The 23,666-nt window shown below is 41.8% G+C and overlaps 1 long non-coding RNA gene across 1 annotated transcript in view; it reads right to left on the reverse strand.

The window, feature by feature from the left end:
• LOC123735945 (uncharacterized) overlaps nt 1-23,666 on the reverse strand; it is a 284,243-nt gene that overhangs the window by 98,565 nt on the left and 162,012 nt on the right. The window lies entirely within an intron of this gene.

The following is a 23,666-nucleotide window of genomic DNA, read 5'->3' on the forward strand; positions in this document are numbered from 1 at the left end:
GAAGGAAGAAGAGGATGTTACAGTAAAACAAGAAGTAGAGGGTGAGGCTGTTACAGTGAAAGAAGAAGAGAAAGACGTTACAGTTAAACAAGAGGATGATGCTGTTTTTGGAGTGAAGAAGGAAGGAGAGATTACTGTCACATTGGAAGATGAAGAGGAGGAGACAGGAGATCTGAGTAACACCAGTAAGTACCGCCTTCAATTAGTTTTTAACTTTGGATATTCGGAGTTGGCTCGTCAATACCTCTTCAACGGAGGGCCCTGGGATGATGACTGATATGTCTAGAATCAGACGGCGTAGAGACAAGCTACCCCTTGTTTTCTCCGTTCCGTTTCCAAAAAGTGACTTAACATATATATTTGAGGAGGGTCTATCTGCTGACCGCAGACTGGGGGGCCACGGCATGTAGTGATTTTAATGTAGTGATGTTTTACTACACACCGTGACCCCCAATAGAGCCATGTGAGAGTTGGGTTGGCTACACCAAAGATTATGGATATACTGACAAGATGTCTCTCCATCCTGACAAGGGGAGTCGTTGTCCACAAAGCTGCACTGTGGGTTGTCTCGCTCCCACCTATCCTGTCTTTGGATTGGTGGATACATCTTATTATTGTAATCTATTGTTTATATTCTATGAGGGTTGTTGTCGTCAACCGCCTGTATTCAATGGAGAGAGATGCTTAGCTACTAGCATGAATATGCATAGCGATCTGAAGACAACTCCTATAGTGTTTTTATCAAAGTTGTCGGTATGTCACGTGTCCACGTAACAACTTAATCATTACGAAACTTCTGTTAGATCAAGTAAACCTCACGTAGCAAATAAGCCATTCATTTTGTTGTTGACCAAATTCAACACTTTCCACATTGGCTTGATAATTGTTTCCACTTGGATACAACCAACTGTAACCTACTGGCATGACCTAGAGAGATACAACCTACTGTAGCCTACTGGCATGACCTAGAGAGATACAACCTACTGTAACCTACTGGCATGACCTAGAGAGATACAACCTACTGTAACCTACTGGCATGACCTAGAGAGATACAACCTACTGTAACCTACTGGCATGACCTAGAGAGTTACAACCTACTGTAGCCTACTGGCATGACCTACAGAGATACAACCTACTGTAGCCTACTGGCATGACCTAGAGAGATACAACCTACTGTAACCTACTGGCATGACCTAGAGTGTTACAACCTACTGTAACCTACTGGCATGACCTAGAGAGTTACAACCTACTGTAACCTACTGGCATGACCTAGAGAGTTACAACCTACTGTAACCTACTGGAATGACCTAGAGAGTTACAACCTACTGTAGCCTACTGGCATGACCTAGAGAGATACAACCTACTGTAACCTACTGGCATGACCTAGAGAGTTACAACCTACTGTAACCTACTGGCATGACCTAGAGAGATACAACCTACTGTAACCTACTGGCATGACCTACTGTATTCTTTCTACCAATTGATTGGTTGAAATTTTATGACGTGTATTTGTTCATATAGACACACCCCATGTGTTTAATAAAATCAACTGAATGTGCAGAACTTGAACTGAACTGATGCTTCAAGTTTTTGATTAAATAATTAACACACACAAATGACTTGAGGAAGCCAGAGGTCAATATAACCAGAAGAAAATAACCAATTCCCCACCTGCTGCTGGCCTTCGTTAATTCTGACGTTATGCTCCTGAAGTTTCCGGTAAAATAGGCAAACTTTTTCCATTTCCGTTTGAAGTGCCAATTTATCTGACCATTTCTACCGATCTGCGTGCCAGTTATGAACGAGTTACAACACTTGTTTGGCTCCGCCGCTTCTTGGGTCGGTGAAGTGAGGTATTAAATTTAAGGATTAAATCATTTAAGGAATATATCCGAGTCTCACGCTCATCACCTGTGGAATGCGGGGCTTCCAGCGAGGTGTGGATTTAATAGTATGTTGTACCTTGTTTCCCTCCTTCAGGGAACAGTAGTTATAGTCATAACATGTGGATTTAATAGTATGTTGTACCTAGTTTCCCTCCTTCAGGGAACAGTAGTTATAGTCATAACATGTGGATTTAAAAGTATGTTGTACCTAGTTTCCCTCCTTCAGGGAACAGTAATTATAGTCATAACATGTGGATTTAATAGTATGTTGTACCTAGTTTCCCTCCTTCAGGGAACAGCAGTTATAGTCATAACGTGTGGATTTAATAGTATGTTGTACCTAGTTTCCCTCCTTCAGGGAACAGTAGTTATAGTCATAACATGAGGATTTAATAATATGTTGTACCTAGTTTCCCTCCTTCAGGGAACAGTAGTTATAGTCATAACGTGTGGATTTAATAGTATGTTGTACCTAGTTTCCCTCCTTCAGGGAACAGTAGTTATAGTCATAACGTGTGGATTTAAGAGTATGTTATACCTAGTTTCCCTCCTTCAGGGAACAGTAGTTATAGTCATAACATGAGGATTTAATAGTATGTTGTACCTAGTTTCCCTCCTTCAGGGAACAGTAGTTATAGTCATAACGTTAGGCTTGTAATATGATGAACTTATATACTGGATCTTGCTGTCGGACAGTTTTTTTGTATTCAGATCTCTGAAATGCTCTCTAACTACGTGACATTTAGTGTCTCCTTATGTTACGCTGGGAAAACAGTTTTCATGGGCACAGAAATCCTAAATTATTTCAGTTTACTAAATCCAATGGTTCTTACCGAGAGTCACCTTAACTTTATTGACAACACCCAAATGGATACTGTAATTAATGCGGTTCGTAAATAATTACACATAATACTTAATACTGTAGCCTTTTAGTTACAATCACATGTTCAACTATCATCAGCTGATCCAGGAAATCATTTTCTGCATGCCAGTCAAATGTAGTTCTTCATTCATTACACCGGTAAAGACAGTTATGCCGTGCTCCACGTTGGATCCAACATCCCTAACAAATTGATGTTTATAATGCGTTATTGTCTACTTGATTTACAGTAGGGTCTCGTTAGTCCATTTGGAAATGGAGATACTTAGCTCATAATGTGTAGAGAACTGTTCCTTGATGGATAGGCTATTGTACAACACACAGAGCTATTTTCCTTTATTCAGAACATTTAGAATGACAACACATTACAGAGTAGCCTAGTGGGATTATTCACAAAATTATCTGGTGATCAGGTTATGAATTGTCATGACAAAGACATTTTAGTCTCCTTGTTTCACCTAAAATATTAAATGATTTATAGTCCTAGGTCTATGTTGTTGTTAGGTGAAGTTATGGGTCCTACAGTAGGTCTATGTTATTGTTAGGTGAGATTATAGACCATTTTGGCATACACTTAGTGGACAAAACCTCATTGTCAGGCTGATGTCAGGCTGATGGAAAACTAGCCAATGATCATTTTACTGGTTGAAGTCGTTTTTAAATATAAAGTAGTACATTTTCGACAATAACACAAACATTATATTAAATCAGGACATTCAAACGAGCCTTTCAATTATAATCCAAAGTAGTGTCAAATGATAATAATAATCATAATCAACCTGGAAATGGAGGCTATTTTTGCTGTCAGCCTATGAGAACTCCCCTGAGTTTTCCCCCACGGTGGTGAATTAGTGAATAGACACAGAGCTTAATGTGAGTTTCCTTGAGTAGCACTCCTGATCTAGTGCTGTAATATTCAGAATACATTGTGAAAACTAATCTTTGCTCACCATTTTTTAAATATATATATTTTTTTCACCCCTTTTTTCTCCCCAATTGGTACTTACAGTCTTGTCTCATCGCTGCAACTCCCATACGGACTCTGGAGAGGCGAAGGTCGAGAGCCCTGCGTCCTCCGAAACACAACCCAACCTAGCCGCGCTGCTTCTTGACACAATGCCCATCCAACCCGGAAGCCAGCAGCACCAATGTGTCGGAGGAAACACCGTACACCTGGCGACCTGGTCAGTGTGCACTGCGCCCGGCCCGCCACATGAGTCGCTAGTGCGCGATGAGACAAGGATATCCCTGCCGGCCAAACCCTCCCCTAACCCGGACGACGGTGGGCCAATTGTGCGTCGCCCCATGGGCCTCCCGGTCGCGGCCGGCTGCAACAGAGCTTGGACGCGAACCCAGAATCTCTAATGGCACAGCTTAGGCCACTTGCTCACCATTTTTGCTCCAGGCAGATATACTACATCCATAACTAGCGGTTTCTGCATTAGCAGGGAGGTGTTTCTGCAATCAAATTGTGTGTGCATCGCCCTTGTCGCAATTTTAGCAAACACAGAAAGGTGCCTATATTTGAGAACAAAAGTCGCCTGGCACACTGCTTAGGAGTTCAACACCTTTTACTTATTTCTAGTTACTACTAATGTGAAAACAAGACTAAATATGACTATTGTTGCTCACTTGACTGTCTTAACCTCTTGGGGCTAGGTGGGACGCTAGCGTGCCACCCGTGGTGCACTCCATCAACAGCAGGTGCATTTCAAGAGCGGCAAATTTGAATCCAAATAAATGTCAAAATTCAAATTTTTCTAAAATACAACTATGTTACACCATTTGAAAGATAAACATCTCCTTAATCTAACCACGTTTTACGATTTCAAAAAGGTTTTACGGCGAAAGCATAAATTTAGAGTATGTTAGGACAGTACATTTACAAGAGTTGTGTGTAATGTTTTGTCAAGTCAAAGACAGGGTCACCAAAACCATAAAACCAGCTAAAATGATACACTAACCTTTTACAATCTCCATCAGATGACACTCCTAGGACATTATGTTAGACAATGCATGCATTTTTAGTTCTATCAAGTTCATATTTATATACAAAAACAGCGTTTTACTATGGCATTGATGTTGAGGAAATCGTTTCCCTCCAATAACCGGCAGTCAAGTCAGCGTCACAAATTAAATAATTAAAATTAGAAAACATTGGTAAAATATTATATTGTCATTTAAAGAATTATAGATTTACATCTTTTGAACGCAATCAACTTGCCAGATTTAAAAATAACCTTACTGGGAAATCACACTTTGCAATAATCTGAGCACTGTGCCCAGAAAAATACGCGTTGCGATACAGACTAGACGTCATGTTGGGGAGATCTAAAATCGAAAATACTATGTAAATAATCCATTACCTTTGATTCTCTTCATCAGATGTCACTTCCAGGTATCACAGGTCCATAACGAATGTAGTTTTGTTCAAAAAAGCTCATCATTTATGTCCAAAAATCTCCGTCTCGTTAGCACATGATGTAAGCCAGCCGGACTTCTCGTCATGAACGAGGGGAAAAAATATATTTCCGTTCGTTCAAACATGTCAAACGTTGTATAGCATAAATCATTAGGGCCTTTTTTAACCAGAACATGAATAATATTCAAGGTGGACGAATGCATAGCCTTTTATAACGTATTGGAACGAGGGTACCCAACATGAAGTAGCGCGCCAGGTGTCTAATGGGACATCACCGTTCCATGGCTCTTGTTCGGTCAGATCTCCCTCCAGAAGACTCAAAACACTTTGTAAAGGCTGGTGACATCTAGTGGAAGCAATAGGAAGTGCCAAAATATTCCTAAACCCCTGTGTTTTTCAATGGGATAGGTTTAAAGTCAATACAACACATCAGGTATCCACTTCCTGTCAGAAAATGTCTCAGGGTTTTGCCTGCCAAATGAGTTCTGTTATACTCACAGACACCATTCAAACAGTTTTGGAAACTTTAGAGTGTTTTCTATCCATATATAATAAGTATATGCATATTCTAGTTACTGGGTAGGATTAGTAACCAGATTAAATCGGGTACAGTTTTTTTATCCAGACGTGCAAATGCTGCCCCCTAGACCCAACAGGTTAAGACAATTGTCAAGTAATTTTAACATTCATTACAGACGTCAATTGTTGTACAGTATCATGGCTACGCTGTTGGCATCACCTTTTTCAGTGGATTTCTGCTGTTGTGAGCCTTTAACTATCTGTCTGACTTGTTCACACAGGAGAGAGACGTTACTATCATGGATCCTCTGGGGATCCTCAACATCATGATGCTAACGAGTCAGAGAAGAGTCTGTCCAGATTCTATCACCTCAAGAAACACCAGCAGAGACCCACAGGGAAGAAATCTATCTGCTGCTCTGACTGTGGAAAACATTGCAAATCTTCATCAGAACTTAAAATACACCAGCGAACACACACAGGAGAGAAATCTCACCACTGTTTTGATTGTGGGAAGAGTTACTTAAGATTAAAAGCACTAAAAGTACACCTGAGAATTCACACTGGAGAGAAATCTTACAGCTGTGATCAATGTGGGAGGAGTTTTACTACATCTTTCTCTCTGACTCTACACCAGAGAATACACACAGGAGAGAAACTATACAGCTGTACTCAATGTGGGAAGAGTTTTACTCAGTCAAGCAACCTGTTATCACACCAGAGGATACACACAGGAGAGAAATCTTTTAGTTGTAATCAATGTGTGAAAAGTTTTATTTAATCTAGTTACCTGACTGTACACCAGAGAATACACACAGGAGAGAAACCTTATAGTTGTGATCAATGTGGGAAGACTTATATTTCATCTTGCCATCTGACTAGACACCAGCGAGTACACACAGGAGAGAAACCTTATAGCTGTAATCAATGTGTGAAGAGTTTTACTCGGCCAGACAGCCTGATATCACACCAGAGAACACACACAGGAGAGAAACAATATAGCTGTGATCAATGTGGGAAGAGTTTTGCTGCATCTGGCTCTCTGACTCTACACCAGAAAACACACACAGGAGAGAAACCTTCTAGCTGTGGTCAATGTGGGAAGAGTTTTACAACATCTGGCTGTCTCTCCAGATCAAAACACCTCAAGAAACACCTGCAGAGATCCACAGGGAAGAGAACTCACTGCTCCTCTGACTGTGGGAAGAAATTCACCTCTTCATCAGGCATTAAAATTCATCAGAGAATCCACACAGGAGAGAAATCTTTTAGCTGTGGTCAATGTGGGAAGAGTTTTACTAGTTCAACCAGCCTCATATCACACCAGAAAATCCACACAGGAGAGAAACCTTATAGCTGTACTCAATGTGGGAAGAGTTTTACTTCATCTAGCCATCTGACTCTACACCAGAGTACACACACAGGAGAGAAATCTTATAGCTGTGATCAATGTGGGAAGAGTTTTGCTGCATCTGGCTCTCTGACTCGACACCAGAGAAGACACAGGAGAGAAACCTTAAAGCTCTGGTCAATGTGGGAAGAGTTTTACTACATCTGGCTGTCTGACTCGACACCAGAGAACACACACAGGAGAGAAACCTTATAGCTGTGATCAGTGTGACAAGAGATTCTCCGGTAAAAGACATCTGATCAAACATCAGAAAATACATGAAGGAGTTGTTTCATGATATCAATGATATAATGTCACAATGTAGAATGTTTTAACATTGTAGTAGGAGTATTTTAATGATGTCACAATTTAGAATGTTTTAACATTGTAGTAGGAGTATTTTAATGATGTCACAATGTAGAATGTTTTAACATTGTAGAAGGAGTATTTTAATAGTGTCACAATGTAGAACCCTAAACGTTTGCCCCCTGTTCTATTGATTTCAACATGATATGGATATTAGCCTCAGGGGGAAAATCTAGGCTCTGAATTGAAAGAGTTACTATTTATGAGATTTAACAAAAAGTGACTAACAAAAAAAGAGCTGTGTTATACTTACCACGTTGGTGACCCACTGGAATCAAAATGCAACACTTCAAAATGTAGCAATCTGTTTTCTACAAGTTGTCCTCTAACCAGTGATATACACATTATTCCCAGATTCTGTGTGGTTTTGAGCTGTTAGTTTTAACAGGACGCGCAACCTCATCTCCCTTCTGTCAAACAATTGATTTCAACATGATATCGATGAGTTATGACAAATAAGTGTTGTGTTCCTTTGTTTAGCGACCCCTAAATTGAAATGCATCACTCCAAAATGTAGCTGACTGTCTTCTGCAGGTTGTCCTCTAACCAGTGAGGTAAAATATATCTCCCATTTCCATATTTTTTTTAGTTGTGTTAGTTTCAACAGCACAAACAACCTGATTTTCCCCCTAATCGATATCAGTGATTTATTGCTACTTGTCAAAACAACAGCGTTTTTCGTGCTTGTGCAGTTTATAAGGAGCTTGTTTTAAAAAATACAAGTAATATGATTATTGTGGCAGATGTTTGTGTATATAGCACATTTTATGTTTAGATTTGGACATGTTAAAATTGTGTTTTGACATTGGGGATATCCCACCTAGCAACATGTAATTGAAAAGCTGTTGAAAATAAGACTATGCAACCAAATATTTCATATTTACATTTCATGGAACATTTAGTAATAAATATTTATGTAACCAACTGACTATTATATTGACATTGTTATCCTGCTTTTAGAATATCAGGGTTCATTCTCAGATGTCCCAACCCAAATGTACTAGAGCATGACATTGGGGACTGGGCCCCGATCCAACAACATGCCTATCTAGTGAACCCTGAAAAGAGAGAGAAGCTCCGCAGTGAGGTGGAAAGTTACTATGGATATTGCAGTAGTTTCCTCTTGAAATCAGACATGTCCGTGGTGAGGACAACTTGGTTGCTGATTGTCTCAAGGGTGGGCAGTTAAAAAGTTGAGTGTTTTGTGTTTAGCCAGTACGTTGCCATGGATCACAATTTATTTTGACTACATGTTTTTACCTATTGGAGATGAGTTTTGTTTGGGCTCGTTCCAAGGGGATGAGAGTTCTAGAAGCTAGTGAGTTTTAGGAAGACTAGAGTTCTAGAAGTGTATATATATTGTCTTGAATTGTTGACAGCCAGTGGATACCATGTTTATATTGGTGAAGCATTGTAGTTGATTATAATGTGAATTGGAAGTTTTTTTCTGTTGTTGGTAAGCATTCTCTTAAGGTGTTACCGTCTTTGGTTTTTCTATTTTTGTTTTGAGGTTTGGAATGTAGCACGTAGGACGCACTGATTGGTGTCACCTCGTTAGTCAGTATGTATTACACCTGTGCTGGCTTGTCCATCTCGTTAGTGGGAAGGTGTTTCACCTGAGCTGGTCCAGGTTCTATTTAACCTGTTGGGTCTAGGGGGCAGCATTTGCACGTCTGGATAAAAAAAATGTACCCGATTTAATCTGGTTACTAATCCTACCCAGTAACTAGAATATGCATATACTTATTATATATGGATAGAAAACACTCTAAAGTTTCCAAAACTGTTTGAATGGTGTCTGTGAGTATAACAGAACTCATTTGGCAGGCAAAACCCTGAGACATTTTCTGACAGGAAGTGGATACCTGATGTGTTGTATTGACTTTAAACCTCTCCCATTGAAAAACACAGGGGTTTAGGAATATTTTGGCACTTCCTATTGCTTCCACTAGATGTCACCAGCCTTTACAAAGTGTTTTGAGTCTTCTGGAGGGAGATCTGACCGAACAAGAGCCATGGAACGGTGATGTCCCATTAGACACCTGGCGCGCTACTTCATGTTGGGTACCCTCGTTCCAATACGTTATAAAAGGCTATGCATTCGTCCACCTTGAATATTATTCATGTTCTGGTTAAAAAAGGCCCTAATGATTTATGCTATACAACGTTTGACATGTTTGAACGAACGGAAATATATTTTTCCCCCTCGTTCATGACGAGAAGTCCGGCTGGCTTACATCATGTGCTAACGAGACGGAGATTTTTGGACATAAATGATGAGCTTTTTTGACCAAAACTACATTCGTTATGGACCTGTGATACCTGGAAGTGACATCTGATGAAGAGAATCAAAGGTAATGGATTATTTACATAGTATTTTCGATTTTAGATCTCCCCAACATGACGTCTAGTCTGTATCGCAACGCGTATTTTTCTGGGCACAGTGCTCAGATTATTGCAAAGTGTGATTTCCCAGTAAGGTTATTTTTAAATCTGGCAAGTTGATTGCGTTCAAAAGATGTAAATCTATAATTCTTTAAATGACAATATAATATTTTACCAATGTTTTCTAATTTTAATTATTTAATTTGTGACGCTGACTTGACTGCCGGTTATTGGAGGGAAACGATTTCCTCAACATCAATGCCATAGTAAAACGCTGTTTTTGTATATAAATATGAACTTGATAGAACTAAAAATGCATGCATTGTCTAACATAATGTCCTAGGAGTGTCATCTGATGGAGATTGTAAAAGGTTAGTGTATCATTTTAGCTGGTTTTATGGTTTTGGTGACCCTGTCTTTGACTTGACAAAACATTACACACAACTCTTGTAAATGTACTGTCCTAACATACTCTAAATTTATGCTTTCGCCGTAAAACCTTTTTGAAATCGTAAAACGTGGTTAGATTAAGGAGATGTTTATCTTTCAAATGGTGTAACATAGTTGTATTTTTGAAAAATTTGAATTTTGACATTTATTTGGATTCAAATTTGCCGCTCTTGAAATGCACCTGCTGTTGATGGAGTGCACCACAGGTGGCACGCTAGCGTCCCACCTAGCCCCAAGAGGTTAAGAGTGTCTGGCCCAGTGCTCCAGTTGTCTTGATACATGTGGAGAGTCAACACCTTTAGTTGCTCTACCTTTTTGGTTTGCTTCCTGTCTTTAAGTTTGGTGTGGGTTTTTCTTTTGTTTTCCTCTTCTTGGGCAGATTTAGTGGGTCTCATGGTGGGTGTCTTTTAGGTCCCAGTTGTTGTTACTAGTCAACTTTCAGTGGACACTGAGAGCAAAATTGCAAGATTATGTTATTGTACTTTTATTGCATCAAATGTTTGTTTTATGCAACTGAATAGAGGGTTCTTAGAACTATTGTGTCTGTGTTCTACTGAGGATGGGCCTCTGGGAGAAAACACTGACAGGAGATTTACAATGTCTTTTGGGTGATAAAACCTAAAGAGACCGCATTCCAGAACATGAGTTAATGTTTCTGTTCTATATGGTACCAGGGAGAGATGACCTCAGGGCCAGACCCTGGTCTCTACACAAAGAGTACTGTTTTTGCAGCAGATACTGTCTGCTGAGAATTATAAGTATCTTTCATACAAATCTTAACCTTGTGACCCGTTCTATACATCTGTTGTTTGTCATGTAGGTTGAAAGGGGTGCAAAAGACCTTGGTACTTTTGTCTCATGGCTCTCAATGAATCATCTGGGAGTGATTCGTCGACCAGCCATCATTATCGTAGAGCACTCAATTGATTCACTTTATAATTGTATGTTGTATTGACCTGCTCCCTTATTATTAAGTGAATAAAGATTTAGTTTAACTATAACTCTGACTTGTGTGATAAGTTTGTCTCATTTGATATTAAAGAAATTAACAACCACATTTGGCGATGGGAACGTGAATCTTGACTTGGTGACTGACGACCTGGGTAAATGACCTGGCTCCTGATGACCTGGGTAAATGACCTGGCTCCTGACGACCTGGGTAAATGACCTGGCTCCTGATGACCTGGGTAAATGACCTGGCTCCTGACGACCTGGGTAAATGACCTGGCTCCTGACGACCTGGGTAAATGACCTGGCTCCTGACGACCTGGGTAAATGACCTGACTCCTGATGACCTGGCTCCTGATGACCTGGGTAAATGACCTGGCTCCTGATGACCTGGGTAAAGGACCTGACTCCTGACGACCTGGGTAAATGACCTGGCTCCTGACGACCTGGGTAAATGACCTGGCTCCTGACGACCTGGGTAAATGACCTGGCTCCTGACAACCTGGCTAAATGACCTGGCTCCTGACGACCTGGGTAAATGACCTGGCTCCTGACGACCTGGGTAAATGACCTGGCTCCTGACGACCTGGGTAAATGACCTGGCTCCTGACGACCTGGGTAAATGGCCTGGCTCCTGACGACCTGGGTAAATGACCTGGCTCCTGATGACCTGGGTAAATGACCTGGCTCCTGATGACCTGGGTAAATGACCTGGCTCCTGACGACCTGGGTAAATGAACTGACGCCCGGGGTAAATGACCTGACTCCTGACGACCTGGGTAAATGACCTGGCTCCTGACGACCTGGGTAAATGACCTGGCTCCTGACGACCTGGGTAAATGACCTGGCTCCTGACGACCTGGGTAAATGACCTGGCTCCTGACGACCAGGGTAAATGACCTGGCTCCTGACGACCTGGGTAAATGACCTGGCTCCTGATGACCTGGGTAAATGACCTGGCTCCTGACGACCTGGGTAAATGGCCTGGCTCCTGACGACCTGGGTAAATTACCTGGCTCCTGACGACCTGGGTAAATGACCTGGCTCCTGATGACCTGGGTAAATGACCTGGCTCCTGACGACCTGGGTAAATGACCTGACAACCTGGGTAAATGACCTGACTCCTGATGACCTGGGTAAATGACCTGGCTCCTGACGACCTGGGTAAATGACCTGGCTCCTGACGACCTGGGTAAATGACCTGGCTCCTGACGACCTGGGTAAATGACCTGACTCCTGATGACCTGACTCCTGACGACCTGGGTAAATGACCTGACTCCTGACGACCTGGGTAAATGACCTGACTCCTGACGACCTGGGTAAATGACCTGACGACCTGGGTAAATGACCTGACTCCTGATGACCTGGGTAAATGACCTGGCTCCTGACGACCTGGGTAAATGACCTGACTCCTGATGACCTGGGTAAATGACCTGGCTCCTGACGACCTGGGTAAATGACCTGACTCCTGATGACCTGGCTCCTGATGACCTGGGTAAATGACCTGGCTCCTGATGACCTGGGTAAAGGACCTGGCTCCTGACGACCTGGGTAAATGACCTGACTCCTGATGACCTGGGTAAATGACCTGGCTCCTGACGACCTGGGTAAATGACCTGGCTCCTGACAACCTGGCTAAATGACCTGGCTCCTGACGACCTGGGTAAATGACCTGGCTCCTGACGACCTGGGTAAATGACCTGGCTCCTGATGACCTGGGTAAATGACCTGGCTCCTGACGACCTGGGTAAATGGCCTGCCTCCTGACGACCTGGGTAAATTACCTGGCTCCTGACGACCTGGGTAAATGACCTGGCTCCTGATGACCTGGGTAAATGACCTGGCTCCTGATGACCTGGGTAAATGACCTGACAACCTGGGTAAATGACCTGACTCCTGATGACCTGGGTAAATGACCTGGCTCCTGACGACCTGGGTAAATGACCTGGCTCCTGACGACCTGGGTAAATGACCTGGCTCCTGACGACCTGGGTAAATGACCTGACTCCTGATGACCTGACTCCTGACGACCTGGGTAAATGACCTGACTCCTGACGACCTGGGTAAATGACCTGACTCCTGACGACCTGGGTAAATGACCTGACGACCTGGGTAAATGACCTGACTCCTGATGACCTGGGTAAATGACCTGACTCCTGACGACCTGGGTAAATGACCTGGCTCCTGATGACCTGGGTAAATGACCTGACAACCTGGGTAAATGACCTGGCTCCTGACGACCTGGGTAAATGACCTGGCTCCTGACGACCTGGGTAAATGACCTGGTTCCTGACGACCTGGGTAAATGACCTGGGTCCTGACGACCTGGGTAAATGACCTGACGACCTGGGTAAATGACCTGACTCCTGACGACCTGGGTAAATGACCTGGCTCCTGACGACCTGGGTAAATGACCTGACTCCTGACGACCTGGGTAAATGACCTGGCTCCTGGTGACCTGGGTAAATGACCTGGCTCCTGGTGACCTGGGTAAATGGTGCACGAGGGATCCCTCTAACTTGGGATCTGAGGGAGACCACACTTGGGGAACAGAGCAGATGAACCCACCTTTAATCTGAGTGGATACCACAACTCAAACCTAGTTTTTTTTAAGAATGAGGTGAGCAAAACATGCAAGTGCAGGCTCAGTGTGTATTCCTGTGTGTGATATATTTAGGCTGAATATCGATATAAGATTATATCCTGATATTTTTTCTGCAAAGTGAGAGCAAATGTTCAGTCAAAGTCAAAGCCAGATATGACATGTCTCAAGTAGTTTTAGTGAACAGTGAACAGTTGAAAAATCAAATGAATAAACAATAAACAGGGCTCTTCACCTGGTTCAGATTAAATGCTCAGCTGTTCAAATAACAATAACATGTAAACATAAACACTGTAGAACAACAGGACGACCTTTTTTTTTCAAAATCAAAGCTCCATAAGGTGCACATTTAAATAAATACAAATATCTTATTAAAAAATAGCCTATAAAATAAAATAGGCCTATCTTTTTCTGAAATAAATATTATATATATTTATGAGAAAAGTCAACTTTTTTTTTAGTTTGACAACTTTAAATGGCTTATTAAAATCAAATTACAGATTTCTTCTCCTTTCTAACAAATCCACAGATGCAAATAACGAACATTACAAAATACTAAAATATGACAAACCCTAGTAAGGGCAGCAATTATATATAAATAAAGAACAAAATAAAGTGCTCAGTTTGAGAAAATGTGTTTTAAACATCAGCCTGAGATTAGCATTTGCTTTTTGTTAACCTGTTGGGTCTAGGGGGCAGCATTTGCACGTCTGGATAAAAAAAATGTACCCGATTTAATCTGGTTACTAATCCTACCCAGTAACTAGAATATGCATATACTTATTATATATGGATAGAAAACACTCTAAAGTTTCCAAAACTGTTTGAATGGTGTCTGTGAGTATAACAGAACTCATTTGGCAGGCAAAACCCTGAGACATTTTCTGACAGGAAGTGGATACCTGATGTGTTGTATTGACTTTAAACCTATCCCATTGAAAAACACAGGGGTTTAGGAATATTTTGGCACTTCCTATTGCTTCCACTAGATGTCACCAGCCTTTACAAAGTGTTTTGAGTCTTCTGGAGGGAGATCTGACCGAACAAGAGCCATGGAACGATGATGGCCCATTAGACACCTTGCGCGCGAGTTCATGTTGGGTACCCTCGTTCCAATACGTTATAAAAGAGTATGCATTCGTCCACCTTGAATATTATTCATGTTCTGGTTAAAAAAGGCCCTAATGATTTATGCTATACAACGTTTGACATGTTTGAACGAACGGAAATATATTTTTTCCCCTCGTTCATGACGAGAAGTCCGGCTGGCTTACATCATGTGCTAACGAGACGGAGATTTTTGGACATAAATGATGAGCTTTTTTGAACAAAACTACATTCGTTATGGACCTGTGATACCTGGAAGTGACATCTGATGAAGAGAATCAAAGGTAATGGATTATTTACATAGTATTTTCGATTTTAGATCTCCCCAACATGACGTCTAGTCTGTATCGCAACGCGTATTTTTCTGGGCGCAGTGCTCAGATTATTGCAAAGTGTGATTTCCCAGTAAGGTTATTTTTAAATCTGGCAAGTTGATTGCGTTCAAGAGATGTAAATCTATAATTCTTTAAATGACAATATAATATTTTACCAATGTTTTCTAATTTTAATTATTTAATTTGTTACGCTGACTTGACTGCCGGTTATTGGAGGGAAACGATTTCCTCAACATCAATGCCATAGTAAAACGCTGTTTTTGGATATAAATATGAACTTGATAGAACTAAAAATGCATGCATTGTCTAACATAATGTCCTAGGAGTGTCATCTGATGGAGATTGTAAAAGGTTAGTGCATCATTTTAGCTGGTTTTATGGTTTTGGTGACCCTGTCTTTGACTTGACAAAACATTACACACAACTCTTGTAAATGTACTGTCCTAACATACTCTAAATTTATGCTTTCGCCGTAAAACCTTTTTGAAATCGTAAAACGTGGTTAGATTAAGGAGATGTTTATCTTTCAAATGGTGTAACATAGTTGTATTTTTGAAAAATTTGAATTTTGACATTTATTTGGATTCAAATTTGCCGCTCTTGAAATGCACCTGCTGTTGATGGAGTGCACCACGGGTGGCACGCTAGCGTCCCACCTAGCCCCAAGAGGTTAACTCAATTTCTTATCTGAACAGCCTCAACCAGTTGCACAACAAACAGACTATCAACTCAATAAACATTTTCCCCCTCTTTTTTTACTTTGATAAACAGTAATGCTGTCTTGAGGTAGACATTAGAAGACAAGCGTGTCCTCCTTCGTTTAAAGATTTTGTGCGAGAAACACCAGCCTGTCAACGGCATCCGGCTTCAGAGATGCTCTGTGGCAGGTCACGATATTGCCACTGCAGCTGAAAACCCTTTCGGAGGGTGAACTGGTAGCTGGTAGCAAGAGATACTTTTTTGCCAGGTGGCTCAGAGCTGGAAAGACAACTTCATGATCCTTCCACCACTTGAGGGGATCAGTGTCACTCTCCACACTTGCTGACTGCAAGTAACTTGACAGTTCATTTTCAATAGCCTCCCTCTTGGTTGGTGGCGCAGTGGTGGTGGCTGTGCGCTGCTTGAAGAAGCTTGCCAGTGTCTTAGCTTTTGGTGCCACTGCTGCTTCTCCATCTGCAGGCTCAGGCACAGTTGGCACACGTAGGTAAGGCGGTTGACAGCTGCTCTGATCAGCCAGTAGCGTCTCCACCTCCAAGACAGCTCTGTGCTTCAATGCATCAACTTTTTCACTTGGGATATAGGTGGCCCTGAAGCGTGGATCCACAAATGAAGCCATCTCCAATAGGTCAGTAGTGGCTGGGTCAGAATACTTGCGGTTGAGGTACTCAACAATGCTGGTCTTGATCGATTTGCAAAGCTCGCTAAAAAGGTGCAGCACAGGTTTTACATATGATAGAGTGACGTACTCCTCACCTGACAAAGCATCGGTAAAGTCCTGGAGAGGTTTCAGGACCTTTTGGACTGCTTCTAGGACCTCTAAGTCCTGCCAGGTAGGGACAAGGTGCCTGGTCTTTTTGTCATTAGACAGGACTTTGGCCAGTGCTCCTTCCTGCTCCAGGACTCTCTCTATCATCTGCTGCCTTGATCCCCAGCGTGTGGCAGACTCGGTTATGAGTTGGTGACTTGGCAGACCCAGCTGAATCTGGACTTCAGCAAGATGCGAGACTTCTCGCTTATGCGAGAAATTTGACTCTGTTTTCACTTTAACACACTTATACAACTAAGTGCTTTCCAAAATCAAGCTTTAGAAATATTCTACATTAATATTTTCTTGTTTCATAGTTTATTTTTTTTAATCAACGCCAGTCCTAATCATAAATATCAAATATTATATTCATTTATTTTGTGAATTTTAATCCTGCAAGTGATTTTTATGTATTATTATTTGTGTATAATTTATAAATGATGACTATACTGTATGTACATTTACTGATGTTTCGTTCTTGTTGTTGTTCTTAGTATTTATGCTTAGTATTTAATGCTACTTCATATTTCTACTCCACTAAAAACTCCACAATGTTTAGGCCTACCTACGTGTCAACATTAGTTTCTAGTTACTTTGCAGTTGGCTCTTCAATCCAGAGAAAAAACTATAGTCTATCATAATAACTAAATATGTTACCTTGATGATATCAACAGGCTAACCAGCATTTTAAAGTCATAATTACCTCACCTTTACCAGCTGTAACATTAAAGTGGTAAACACATCAATGCATCACTAATTCTTATCCAATAACCTAATAAATATGGTTCTGAAATCTACCATCCTGTATTGTAAGTGATTTTACTTTTAGCACTTTATGTTTTGTGTTTTATTAATCCATTTTTGGCCAAGACAGCAGCATAAAACAAAAAAGTTGCAGACAGACACAAAGGAAAAATAATAAAAAACTAATATTTTAATGTTTTTTCTTTAAAGTAAAATATGTGAATACTCCTTAATAAAACACTGCACTCCCCAATAGCCAAGTGTAGTCTGACCGAAGCACTGCATCCTCATCGTTCAGCTCCACCGCTCTGACGACGTCGCTCCCGTTGGCGGTTGTTTTAGCAACCGGATGCTTTTCTTGGAGTTTCCCAGCTTGCGTCCTGCGAGGCCTCAGCTATATGCTCACCGGTGTGATCCTGGGGGGAAATAACTTGTTTTGGAGACACGACGCTGTTTTCATCTCCCCCAGTCGTTGAATGAAGTGAACATGTCACGCTTCATGTAAAGGCTCACATTGTCCTGCTCGACCACATATCGCTGGTCAACGCCAAAATGGGTCCCGTTAGCGAGCCGGTCAGCAAGGCTCTGCCTGACTTCAGTGGACATTTGTGGCAGTGCTTCTCGTGTAAAGTAGTTGGGAAGCTCATATCTCGGGTCCATAGTTTTCAGTAGCTTTTTTGAATCCGACTTGTTCCACAGTTGCAACAGGGACCATATCTTTAGCAATGTGATAGGACACCGCTGTAGTTATAGTACACCACTTGCCAATTTTCTTTTCATAAAGGCACACTGCGGGAAAATGAAGTTTGCAGTGAGCTTTGTTTCGGGGCTGGAGCTTTTTCGGGTTGTCGACGGCTTGCGGCTGGGGCTTCTGCAGCGCGCAGTTTCACACACTCTTCGTATTGCAGTTTGTGCCACTGTTTTAGGTGGTGAAAAAGATTGGTAGTGCTTCCACCCCTGGCTGTAACTTTTTTTATGGCACTGCCTACATATAACGTGATTTTGTTGCTCATCTGATACTTTGAATCCGAACCATCTCCAAATTACTGAGCCAATGCTTTTTCTTTTACTAACCAATTCCTCGTCAAAACGCTCCGCAGACGCTGTTTCTTCCTCCATGTTTGTTGAAGTGTCTGTTCCTGCCCCTCCGCCCTCTGTGCATGAAATAGGAGGCGCGGGGAGCAGCGCAGAGAGCTCCGGGTCTGCAGCTTGCTTGGAGCAAGAATCAAAGCGCAAATTTCAACTATATAGATATATGCGAAATGGTCTAATTTCATATCACATTTAAAATATATATCGATATATTTTTTATATCGATATATCGCCCAGCCCTAGTCAGGCTGATAAGAACAATTCTTATTTTGTATAACGGGTCACTTAGGATGGCAGTAGCATTGTTGACGAAATGCAGGCATCGCAGCAGAATTAGGAAGCGGTCTTGGGAAAAGAGGGTGGCAAAGAAGGGAGTTGCAAACATAGGATCTGTGCTCCAGTATTCTCTTAGGGAGTTCTTCTTTACTATCCCCATGAGGAGGACTGTCACCAGGAAGGTATACATTTCACTAATTGTGGTTGTCACCCATTTAGCGAGTTTCCCCCTCACTCCTGGCTCTCTCTTCTCCTGTAGCTCCAAGGCATAGCGATTGGTCTCCTGTACTATGTTTCCCACCAGCTCCTCTGTCAGAAACAACTTGAAGCACTCTGCCTCAGATGGAAATGGACTCCAGACTGGGACTCATCAAAACAAACAGCAGGGCCAGGAGGGGTGAAATGACTGGTGGCCTTCCAGCTACCACAGAACTCCTGTACTTCATCCACTGTCGGTCTCCCTCCATCACCACCAGCATCTTCAAAGGGACCTGGTACTTGGTCAGTGGACAAGGGAACCTCAGATTCAGGGTTCTCAATGGCTACAAGGTTGGGGGGGGGGGGGGGGGGGGGGGCAGCTCCTCACTGTCAGAATCTGATTCCTGACTTTCAGACTCATTGTCAGAATTTTTAAAAAAATCTCCAGAATTTCCACATTTGTGAGTTGTCTCCTTTTGAAAGACATTGCTAATGCTACAGCTTAGCTCACTAGCTACATACATAAACAACAACACTGAATGGCTCAGAGTGAGAGGGGACGTGATTGACTGCCGGCATGCGTCACTTGTATCAATAAATCACCATCAGAAAATGTTTTGTGAGGTAATTATTTGTGTATTTATTGTTTTATTCACATGTTTTCAATTCTGGGTGACAAATCATGCATTCCGATTCTTGCATAGATTGTAATGGGCACATATTATGTGTGTAAAATACTTATTTGAAGGTTATACTGATTATGATGAGCTAAGCTAATTCCAGCTATGTGTATGGAGCCATGTTTGTTGACATACAATGCATTCTGGGTTTCACGTAATCATCCGTTTGACCAAAGATGTTATAACAAAATGAGGTGAGTAAGAGTTCACTCATTTTTTGAGGACTTCCGGAAATGAATGGTGGGATGTGAACGACGGTAGATGACACACCCCTTCAACACTATAAACAGACCAAACTCATCTTGTCTTTTATTTTTCTTCGGTTTCTGTGAGGGGAAAAAATGCATGGCTGATCGCTGAAACTAATCGTCGGATTACTGTCGATTTCTAGAAAGTGTTTTACCTAATTATTTCGATCAATGGTGAGCTCACCCCGTGATGTGATTAATTATACATAGTAATTGCTATTAGCTAATTCATATTGTAGTTCACGCCAGCCGAGAGTTAGAAAATATGACTGCTTGTGTTGGGTCAATCTTTCTTCAGTTAGCGCTACGACAAATGTAGCGTACATCTTTCCGGTTAGGATGATTGTATTGTGCTATATATATATATATATATATATATATATATATATATATATATATATATATATATATATATATATATACACACACTGCTCAAAAAAATAAAGGGAACACTTAAACAACACATCCTAGATCTGAATGAAATAAATAATCTTATTAAATACTTTTTTCTTTACATAGTTGAATGTGCTGACAACAAAATCACACAAAAATAATCAATGGAAATGCAATTTATCAACCCATGGAGGTCTGGATTTGGAGTCACACTAAAAATTAAAGTGGAAAACCACACTACAGGCTGATCCAACTTTGATGTAATGTCCTTAAAACAAGTCAAAATGAGGCTCAGTAGTGTGTGTGGCCTCCACGTGCCTGTATGACCTCCTTACAATGCCTGGGCATGCTCCTGATGAGGTGGCGGATGGTCTCCTGAGGGATCTCCTCCCAGACCTGGACTAAAGCATCCGCCAACTCCTGGACAGTCTGTGGTGCAATGTGGCGTTGGTGGATGGAGCGAGACATGATGTCCCAGAGGTGCTCAATTGGATTCAGGTCTGGGGAACGGGCGGGCCAGTCCATAGCATCAATGCCTTCCTCTTGCAGGAACTGCTGACACACTCCAGCCACATGAGGTCTAGCATTGTCTTGCATTAGGAAGAACCCAGGGCCAACCGCACCAGCATATGGTCTCATTTTTTTACATTTACATTTTAGTCATTTAGCAGACGCTCTTATCCAGAGCGACTTACAAATTGGTGCATTCACCTATAATATCCAGTGGAACAACCACTTTACAATAGTGCATCTAAATCTTTTAAGGGGGGGGGTTAGAAGGATTACTTTATCCTATCCCAGGTATTCCTTGAAGAGGTGGGGTTTCAGGTGTCTCCGGAAGGTGGTGATTGACTCCGCTGTCCTGGCGTCTCACAAGGGGTCTGAGGATCTCATCTCGGTACCTAATGGCAGTCAGGCTACCTCTCAATTTAGAACACACATTTAGAACCCTTGTTTAGAACCCTGTGTTAGAACGCTCTTTTAGAACCCTCATTTAGAACGCTCATTTAGAACGCTCTTTTAGAACCCTCATTTAGAACGCTCATTTAGAACAACAATCAGCGTTTGAGCTGGACACACTTTTTTCAGAAACTATTTACACAAAAACACACACACAGTCCTTACAAAGTTTATCTCCAGAATGTGAGCAGTTTATTTTTTGAAGGAAATGGTTCATATATTCACAGAAGTATATATATTTAATCACTGAACAGTAGCAGACCTAACTTCATCTGTTCCTGACTCTGGATAGTGGATTAAAAAGACCACCTGTTGTTACATCAACACCAGACATCATGATTCATGCAAATGGACATTGTATTTTATCAAATATGAAAACCTTAAATCTCTTCAAATTCAAATCAGTCAGAAAATAAGGATTGTTCATAAAACAGAGCAGAATAAATCATCACATCTGGGGACCATCACCACCAGCATGACTAGTATCTATGTGGACCCTACTACAGTTTAACCAGCTCAGCTATAGACTACACCAGCATGACTAGTAACTATGTGGACCCTACTACAGTTTAACCAGCTCAGCTATAGACTACACCAGCATGACTAGTATCTATGTGGACCCTACTACAGTTTAACCAGCTCAGATATAGACTACACCAGCATGACTAGTATCTATGTGGATCCTACTACAGTTTAACCAGCTCAGCTATAGACTACACCAGCGTGACTAGTATCTATGTGGACACTACTACAGTTTAACCAGCTCAGCTATAGACTACACCAGCGTGACTAGTATCTATGTGGACCCTACTACAGTTTAACCAGCTCAGCTATAGACTACACCAGCGTGACTAGTATCTATGTGGACCCTACTACAGTTTAACCAGCTCAGCTATAGACTACACCAGCGTGACTAGTATCTATGTGGACCCTACTACAGTTTAACCAGCTCAGCTATAGACTACACCAGCGTGACTAGTATCTATGTGGACCCTACTACAGTTTAACCAGCTCAGCTATAGACTACACCAGCGTGACTAGTATCTATGTGGACCCTACTACAGTTTAACCAGCTCAGCTATAGACTACACCAGCGTGACTAGTATCTATGTGGACCCTACTACAGTTTAACCAGCTCAGCTATAGACTACACCAGCGTGACTAGTATCTATGTGGACCCTACTACAGTTTAACCAGCTCAGCTATAGACTACACCAGCGTTACTAGTATCTATGTGGACCCTACTACAGTTTAACCAGCTCAGCTATAGACTACACCAGCGTGACTAGTATCTATGTGGACCCTACTACAGTTTAACCAGCTCAGCTATAGACTACACCAGCGTGACTAGTATCTATGTGGACCCTACTACAGTTTAACCAGCTCAGCTATAGACTACACCAGCGTGACTAGTATCTATGTGGACCCTACTACAGTTTAACCAGCTCAGCTATAGACTACACCAGCATGACTAGTATCTATGTGGACCCTACTACAGTTTAACCAGCTCAGCTATAGACTAAACCAGCACGACTAGTATCTATGTGGACCCTACTACAGTTTAACCAGCTCAGCTATAGACTACACCAGCACGACTAGTATCTATGAGGACCCTACTACAGTTTAACCAGCTCAGCTATAGACTACACCAGCGTGACTAGTATCTATGTGGACCCTACTACAGTTTAACCAGCTCAGCTATAGACTACACCAGCATGACTAGTATCTATGTGGACCCTACTACAGTTTAACCAGCTCAGCTATAGACTACACCAGCATTACTAGTATCTATGTGGACCCTACTACAGTTTAACCAGCTCAGCTATAGACTACACCAGCACAACTAGTATCTATGTGGACCCTACTACAGTTTAACCAGCTCAGCTATAGACTACACCAGCACGACTAGTATCTATGTGGACCCTACTACAGTTTAATCAGCTCAGCTATAGACTACACCAGCACGACTAATATCTATGTGGACCCTACTACAGTTTAACCAGCTCAGCTATAGACTACACCAGCACGACTAGTATCTATGTGGACCCTACTACAGTTTAACCAGCTCAGCTATAGACTACACCAGCACGACTAGTATCTATGTGGACCCTACTACAGTTTAACCAGCTCAGCTATAGACTACACCAGCATGACTAGTATCTATGTGGACCCTACTACAGTTTAACCAGCTCAGCTATAGACTACACCAGCACGACTAGTATCTATGTGGACCCTACTACAGTTTAACCAGCTCAGGTAT

This window comes from Salmo salar, unplaced genomic scaffold (assembly GCF_965601325.2).
Source record: "Salmo salar unplaced genomic scaffold, fSalSal1 ptg000005l, whole genome shotgun sequence".
In the NCBI taxonomy this organism is placed as follows: Eukaryota; Metazoa; Chordata; class Actinopteri; order Salmoniformes; family Salmonidae; genus Salmo; species Salmo salar.